Source organism: Cryptomeria japonica, chromosome 5 (assembly GCF_030272615.1).
Source record: "Cryptomeria japonica chromosome 5, Sugi_1.0, whole genome shotgun sequence".
NCBI classification, from domain to species: domain Eukaryota; kingdom Viridiplantae; phylum Streptophyta; class Pinopsida; order Cupressales; family Cupressaceae; genus Cryptomeria; species Cryptomeria japonica.
In genome coordinates, this window is record NC_081409.1 from 413,095,441 (window position 1) to 413,104,719 (window position 9,279).

Sequence of the window (9,279 nt, forward strand, 5' to 3'; positions counted from 1 at the left end):
CTCTGCAAAACAGAAAAGGTTAGATTAAAACCTGTGGTATAATAACACACCAAAAACAACAAGAAACAAGATTAATGTTAGTGTTATTCAACCAAAGATTAACCTAAGCAGACATATCAAAAGAGATACTAAGATCATGCTAACATATTTAATAAATGACACAAATATAAGAAGGCATCTCCAAATGCCTCTTAACATGTTCTTAGCTCCTTCTCCTTTGTTCCTCTCCTCTCCAAGTTCCAAAATAGTGTAGCCCTTAGCAGCTTTTTGCACTATGGATGCTTATGGAGATTCAAGATTGTGGATGATCTCAAGCTTATGCTATGCAAGTGTAAAACAAATTAATTAAACATATTATGAAAAAAAACTAAGATTTATTTTAGTCCAAGATAACAATATATTAGTGATTTATGCTAAATGCTCTCTAAAATTCACTATAGATTAAATGCATACAAATTTTTAGGATCTGGATTATGAAGAAATGGGCTCTATTTATAGGTAAAATGGAGCAATGGATGGTTGAGATTGAGTAATCTCAACAAGGGTCAAGATTGAATGGTATTCAATCCATGTGAGGGCTTTCAACCCAATCTCAAGATGACAAGTGTCAATGTGAGATAGGTTGAGAGGAGAGGGAATAAGCATTAAATGTTTGACATGACCCGGGAGTTAACTTGGGGGTTAGAGTCAAGGTTGGGTTGAGTGAATAAATTCTTTATTAAAAGAATAAAGCTTTTATCCAATGGATAAACTCTTGTGCAAAGGCAAAAGGGATAACCATGGTCAAAGCAATAAATGCTTGAGGAGACACATGAGTGTAAGTTGAAATAACCATAAATGGTTATGTAAGAGCCATAAATGGTCATGTAAGAGCCATTAGTGGTTTTGGAAGACTTTGAAGGTTAAATTGTTGAACACACAAAGCATTAAATGATTTTCAAAGACTTTGAAGTCTTTGAGAAGTGATTCCAAGTTGCTTAGGAATGTGACAATAATTAGGGGATGGATTAGGCTAATTAGGAAGGGGTTAGAAGAATCTAGCAGGGGTTTAGGTTTGCAAGTGGATTTGGTGGGTGAGGGAAAATAGGATTTTTATTTAAAATAAAATAATTTATTTCAATAAATGTGTGCAAGTTGCATTTGTAGGGAAATGCAAGTGGGGGGGATAAATGATTTAAATAAATGTTTGATTTAATTTATTTAAAAGAGGAATAAGGGATTAAATGAAATAAATATGATTTATTCATTTAATTGATTTGTGAATTTGGTATAATAAATTAATTAAATTAATTGAATAATTTATTTAATTAATAGGAGAATGTTTGAAGATGAATTAATTAAATGTTAATTTAATTAACTGATGGCTAGTGGATTTTTAATCAAATAAATAAGAAATATTCATTTAATTAAATTGGATAGATTTATGTGACTACATAATGCACCTAAAAGGAAACAATGGGCAATACCTCTCAATTAGTAAACCGCCGAGTAGACCAAGAGTGGGGAATGAGAATGCTCATCATGCTATCCAAATCATCATGACTCATACTAAGAACAATCTCCTCTCAAGTCTATACCAAGTGAATTCTCCTTGGTCTTCTGGCTGAAACCATCAACCATCTCAACACGTATCTCTAATCACAAGAGTATATAATCATCAACTATTTCTCCATGTATCCATGAGTACCCATAACCAATCAATCCATGCGAAACTCCAAATGCAACATAGCATCACCATGAAGTAATCAAGCAAATGATCATGTACCCAATATAAAGAGAACTACCAAGATCAATATCAAAGCTCCAACCGCAGAATAAAGAATATAACATCACAACATAATCTAACCATCCCCTCCAAGGAGATAACATGCTCCATATGATCATATCCAATAACCATATCATGTCAAAGCTCTAATCTAGAATCAAGAGTGCACCATGACATAATATCAACCATCCTATCAAGCAAGGATAACATGTCAAATGAAAGCATAAACCACACATCAACCAAGGACTCCTTTAGCCCTCAAGATGTAAACATCCTCAAATATCATGAAGATCGCCATCTCCTACAAGTGTACCCGCAAATGTGAAAGACCCTTCTGCGGCAATAGGATCTAAGGCACCCTCCAAACATTTGCACACTAAGAAGATCATCCACCATCCAATGGTGAATACACATCACTACTACAAGCTCCCATTGAACTATGATACCAAGCTCTCCATAGCATCATGATAACCATCTCCTAAATGACAATCATCCAGGTCTACACACATACAACTGAAATGTTAATAACATCGAGTAAACCATGAACTCCAAACCAAGATGATACAACAACACCAACAAACAATCAGGAACCAATCCTACACCACCACATCATCACTGTCAAAATATCCCACTAAAAGTGTAAACAATATATCCATGACATCATGATAAAACCATCATCTAACATGAGAATCAATCAAAGCCATCGAATAATCAAATAATTCAAAGTCAAAATCATGAGCTCCCAAAAGTCAATATAACCATGATCCTCAACACAAGAAGATACACTGCCATAACCAATCAGGAATCCAAATCAAATAATCATCAATAAAAGCACCTACAAATCCAATCATGTCATACCAAAGTCCCTAACACAAGGAACAATCATGCCATCATGATCACATCCACGAAACAAGAATCTAACTCAATGTGTCCACCCTGTCAACATCACATAGTCAACCATGTAGGTCCCCCATCATGGTTGTACCTGGTAACAACATATCTCCTCCTCAACATGATAACAAATCAACGAACCAATGACCAAGCGAAGCCACCAAATATGAATATGCATAAACAATGAAAGATCTATGGGCATAGATAGCCCATATCCAAGTCATAGATGCAATCTTGTAAGTAAAGACAACTCATAAAACCACACAACTTGTAGACCAACCAATGTAACATATATACCCAAACCAAACTGATATCCACGTCATCATAAGAGAAATATGAGATACAACACTAAGTGTACAATGACATCAAATCAAAATCTCCAATATGTAACATGTCATAAACTCATACTATCACCAAAGTCAAAAGAACCCATAAACAACTCAGATCAAAATATTAAAAAATAAATCATGTCAAATTTGCTCCAAATCTAAACTAATGTGTAGTTCTCTCGAAGATCTTTCCATTGACTATTAGAATTCCAAAATCTAACTTCGTATGCTCAAGTTATGACCTCTCAAAGTCATCAAGGTACTTGTCACTTCCAGCTCACATTTCACTCCTCAAACAACAAAATCTAGAAAATATGATGATAAAAACATGAAGTTCATTCAACCATCTTTCCAATAACTATAAGAAGTCAAAAATTTGACACTCCTAGCCCAAGTTATGCTCCATGAAAAAAATTCATCTATTAGGCTACATTTGCAAATAACGGACTCCAAAAAATTAATTTCTCCACTATGCCCCACCCCAAAAAAAAAAAAAAAAATTAATTTGGGTCCCGGATCCGAACATATATCAAAATGGGCATTTAAAATTTAATGGCAAATTTCAAATTTATTTCGGATGATTATTATTATTATTTGTGAAATTTTTTATTTTTATTACCACCCCACGTTTGGGGGGGGGGGGGGGAAACCACCACCCCACGTGGGGGGGGGAGGGGGGCAAAAACCACCACCCCACAGGGGGGGATTGCAGAGTACACCACGGTCTATGGATGATACCACTCGTAAGGAAACTTGCAACCATCTTTATGACAATTTCCACAACCCATTATAGATTTCAATCAAATCAACACATAGAAGCCATATACGAAGAATATACAACATACCCATGAAAATGTGACACAAGATATACCCTGGGAAAACCCTCATGACGGAAAAACGTAGCCTCCAAAAGCATCATCCACCATGTATTATCAATAATGCGTCCATTACAATACAACTATGGAAAGCCTTCGAAAACTCAGCCATAACCAAGCACTCCATGTGACCAAGCATGAATCCACACATTCACAAATGCTAACCTGGCTAACTGACCAACCCAAACAACTACCCTTGTGGTGCTTTTATAAACACAATCTCCCACAAAACCACCAAGTGGTATTACATCAAAACCATGTGTCCAAAACCATCTAACAATAAAATATAATATTTTTCCTCCCTACCCTTGACCCACATTTAATATTGGGTACTTCATCACAACTATATTCCCCAATATTAAAATAAATATAATATAATAATACCAATGTGTCAATACAACTCATCAAGTGGTTACAAGAATATTCCAATAGAATCTTTACATGTTGCACATCCATCCAGGTGCTCCTAGGTGCAACAATACAATATGATATTACAATATAATTCCATGTCCACCTCACACAATAATAAAATAATACAACAATGAAACATTATTATGCAAGGTGTACAACACCATTTTCCCAATAGAGCCTATTGCTATATACTGTGATAATTCAAGTGCTATCAATATTTCAAAGAATCCAGTGTTGCATTTGATGAGGGGAAATCATTGCACTTTTTATTATAGTTTATATTTTATGCTTTTATGAATCTTCAGACTAATATGCCTTGCGGCATACCTTATTGCATACATGTTTGTTTACTTTTTACTATAATACTCTGGTAATTATAAGTAATATTAGAAGTAATAGTTATGATGCAATGTTTATCTTTTTGCTTGTTTACATGATGAAAATATGGTGGTAATCAGAATTATATCTTCAAGTTCTATTTTATCTGCATTTATGTGTTTTTAAATACATTGTGAGTAAACAAGTAGAATTCGACAAGGTTCATGACAACTGCAGCATAAAAGATGCTAACCTCTAGTTCTTTCAAAATTAAGATCTTCCTTGATCTCGCTTTATGTTCCTATTTTATTAGCGTTCTTCATCGACTTTATTCAGAACTCAACTTCCTCTCAGAGTTGATTTATTTCTTTCGGATTTTTTCTCCTATTGTTTTTGTAGTCGTTACTATCACTGTAGGCAGGTAGCCTTAGTTTAAAATTTGAATAAGGATGTTTATATATCCCTTTGTTCTCAGTTGAGTAGTGAGTCAGAATTTAGTGAGTACTTAGTTTTAGTTGAGCCAAATCTTCTTTGTAATACTCAGAACTTGTTTTACTTCTTTTTGGAAGTACATATCAATGAAAGTAGAAATTTAATCTCAGTACTTGTGTTTCAAGATCCCACCAAAGGAAGAGCAGGGCTCGCTTGACCAAAGGGAGGTGATCTTTGTTACGATTTCAATTCTTTTACAGCTTTGAAATTGAGATTAATTTACTTTAGTTCTTTTTCACTGAGATGTTAAATTTCAACTGTTGGTAATTTCTTTCCAGTAATCAACATTAGATTTGAAGTTGAATGTTATTGTTAGGAGAAGTAATACTTAGTTTTACATTGTTGTTTGGATAGTGTAATTGTTGTAGAATATATTGGTAATAGCATGGTTAATGAGATGGTTAGTTTGATGGTGAAAATGGAAGAAAATTTGTTGTTAAGTCAGACCATGGATTTAGGTGTTATGTTTGATTTTTCCAAGCATAATTAGATTTCAAATTCTGCAAGCGTAATTATATTTCAAATTCTGCAAGCGTAGTTAGATTTATTTTCAGCACTTAATCTAGATTCAAATTCCTAGACTTAGAAGTAGTTTCAAGCTTTCTAGGGAACTCCATGATTCCATCTTAATTTGGTTTTGTTACATTTATGTTGTCAAACTCGAGTCTTCTTAGAAATAAGTTGTTTAGAAATCCATATTTTAGTTTGATTGACAATCAAGACTGAGAGCTCCTAATACCTCTTGACTGACTCCTGATGGAGTTTGAACCAACTATTAGTCATTGTTGTATAGTGCAAAACCCCCCAAAAAATTGTACCAGAGAGAACCCTTATCGCAGACAGCTTTAGACACACCCCGACTCGATATTGAGATAAATTAAATGGTGTGAGTTGACAAAACAATGACCTTGCCCACCGGCATTCCAAAAAAAATCATATATCAATCAAGTTTCATTTCTTCAAAGAGAAGATGATTGAGAAAGAAGTCAAATTGGCCTATGTATCTACAAAGGAACATATTGTAGACATCTCTATGAAGCCTTTTCCTAAAGATACTTTTGAGTATCTCAGAGAGAAGGTAGGGGTGATTGTCCCTCCTGATGAGAACTAATTTCTTGTGATCCGGATTGATGAGTGAGGTTGCTACTCAGGGAGAGTAGTCAGTGTTGGTGTATAGATATACATATTTGTGAAGCTAATTCAAAGGGGAGAGAATCATGATTCCTGAGCCTTTGTCATTGATTTCAAAGGGGGAGAGAAGCATTTGAAAAAATTTGTGGAAGAGAAGAGCATTTTGTGATTTGAGATTTGAGTTGTTTGTCAAAGGGGGAGTTGATCCTTTTGATTTTGAAGGAGATTATTGTGAGTTGATTTCCTTATTTGCATTGATTGTTTTTCACATTCATATGTTGTCATCAATGCCAAAGGGGGAGATTTTTTGTAAGTTTACTGGAATAGTGTGTTGACATTGATGTCAACATATTCTTCTATGTATTCCGGTATTACAGTCAGATTCAATGAGTTGGTTTAGCACATGTGTTGCAGATGAGTTCATGTGGATTAAATATTTTTTGGTATGTTGTTTGTAGATGGTTCGTTCCCATTTACAAAGGTCCGCATGTTGATTTGATTGGTTTATGAGGTCCAGTATTGTGGATGTTGTCCAGTTGTTTGTGTTGTTTAGTATTCTAGTTTGTGCTCCATACTTCTCTGAAATTTCTATATCTTTAGTTATAAATGTATGGGTTTTATTTTGGATGTTGATGTGTGTCCTCAGTTAGATTGGTTCATGATTTAGAAATCCACAAGCAAATATTTCAGGTTGATAGTCAGTTATATTGGTGTTCTTGAGCTCTGGTAGAGAGATGATGATGATTCTAGTAATCAGAGTTGTTGCAGTTGTTGTGGTGCAATTCACGTCGCTTGTGAATGTTTCTACATTGTCTTCTATGTGTATTGGTGGTCTACATTGATTATTGTGTGTGTTATTGAAGATTTTCCTTGTCTGGTGATGTTCTTCATGTTATGTGGAATTCTTGGTGACTGAAGCGTGTTGCAGATGATCAAGGCGTAATTGTTGGAGGTGTTTCATATTTGCAGTGGTTTTTTAGGTCCAGACTATGTCTTAGACAATATTTTTTTGGTCTGCATGCATTGTTATAGCATGTGTGATTATATTTTTGTAATATGTAGCGTGTGTTGAGTTGACCTATATTTCATGGGTTGATGACTTGTATAAATGAATGTAATAATGATTGGGATGTATGATGCTATGTGTGAATATTGTATCAATCATTCAATAGTAGGGAAGTTGTGTGAAGTTATGCGAAGAAGTGTGTTGCAGAGGAGATTTGACAATGAGCTTAACTGAAACTATGCCTAGGTGTATGGAGATGCTATTTTCACAGTCTATGTAATCTGGATAGTTTTATAAATGCTTTTTTAAGTCAGTAAGACTTCCTGTAAGGTAGTGATCCTTTCGTAAGAGTTATCCCTTCTGCATTTCTTATTTGAGCAGTGAGCTCTAGATAGTGTGTCTGAATGCATATGCATTCCCCATTATAATGTTTACATTTACTCCTAACAGGGTATTATCTCATTGTGGGTAGGTTCCCACCGTGGTTTTTCCCTTAATCAAGTTTTTCACGTCAAAATATATTGGTGTTATGTGTGTTATTGATGTGGTGTTGTTTCATGCTTTAAACTATTTGTGTGAGGGAAAATGTGCAACCTAAACTAAACGATTGAAATAATGAAGAAAACAACCAAACAAGCCATTAAAATCAAACACTTCAAGATTAGAATGATAAAACTAAAATGGAGAACAAAATGATAAACAAAGAAAACCACGATTCCTTCTTTAATTTGATTATTCTGAGATTGGATATGTGCTTATGAAGTAGCTTTGAATGCTCAATTATGCTCCATGTTGTTGATGCAATGATGATGGGTGATTTTGTAAAAAACGTGATGTGAGTAATGATTCCAGTAGCGTGACGGTGCATTGCCATGAAGATGGGATGAAATGGTCTAAAAATGGAGGGATTAAATAGGAAAGATGAGGAACGGAAGGGGAGGTGAAGAAGAGACACTTGTCCTGAAAAGGGACAAGTGGTTCAACTAGAAAGGAAAGGAGTGACATGTGTCTCTAAGGACACATGTCCATTTTGGGGAAAGCCACCCAAAATAGGATATTTCCCCCAAAAATAGGGAAGTTAGTTAGGATGTGCACATAGGGAGGTTAGGAGGGATAGGATAGGGTTAGGTTAGATGGGGGCTTAAGGGAATTAAATTTGATTAAATTGATTAACCAAATTTAAGTGTCTACACTGTTAATTATCAGATCTGATTTGTGGTTTAAGTTGCAGTAAGTTTTTGAGAAAACTGATTCAACCCCCTCCCCTCAGTTTGTTGCATTGTTGCCAACAAAAGGAGACTCCAAACTCATCATCAATGCTATTAATAGTTAGTCTAAATGAGAATGAAATATCAAGAACTTCATTAAGGACATCAGTTTGTGAAATCTTTATCACAATTTGATGCTAAAATACTTTTCTGTGATGGTAACCCAGTGATATATGCATTGACAAATGTTGGAATCAATTAAAATAATTAGTGTCATTGGGATCACTTTTTTAACCTCCTAGGCTTTGTACACTTTTTTTTTGTGATTTATAAAATAAAACAAATACTTAGGTTATTATCAAAAGGTTTAATGGTTACTTCCTTCATGGTCTTTGGTGGTTGGTTACTTGCTTAAATTTACCCTAGCCCAATTGAAGAAAATATTTTGAAGAATAATCATGTGTCAAATTATCGCTCTAATGATGACAATACAAGGCATCGTATTTGGTTTGGCATTGTGAGTGCTCATTTATCAATGATGATTAGAGTCTATCTTTGGGTTAATTTTACACTTGTGATATGAATGTTACATGGATAACTATACAATCTTAATTAACAATGAAGGTTAAATTTTCAATTATGGGATCATCCTTTAGTCTCCCTTATTTTGCATGTGCAATTTAGAGAAGAGTACATGACTTTTATTCCTTCCAAATTTGGTAGCCTTAAGAATTTAGATTCATATGAAGTGATTATTCACTAATGTGTTAATATATGATTTGTGTTATGGATTACTCTTTCTTTCCATATAGATTATTGTTGGACTACTTCTAGTTTGAAGACTTCTTGAGAT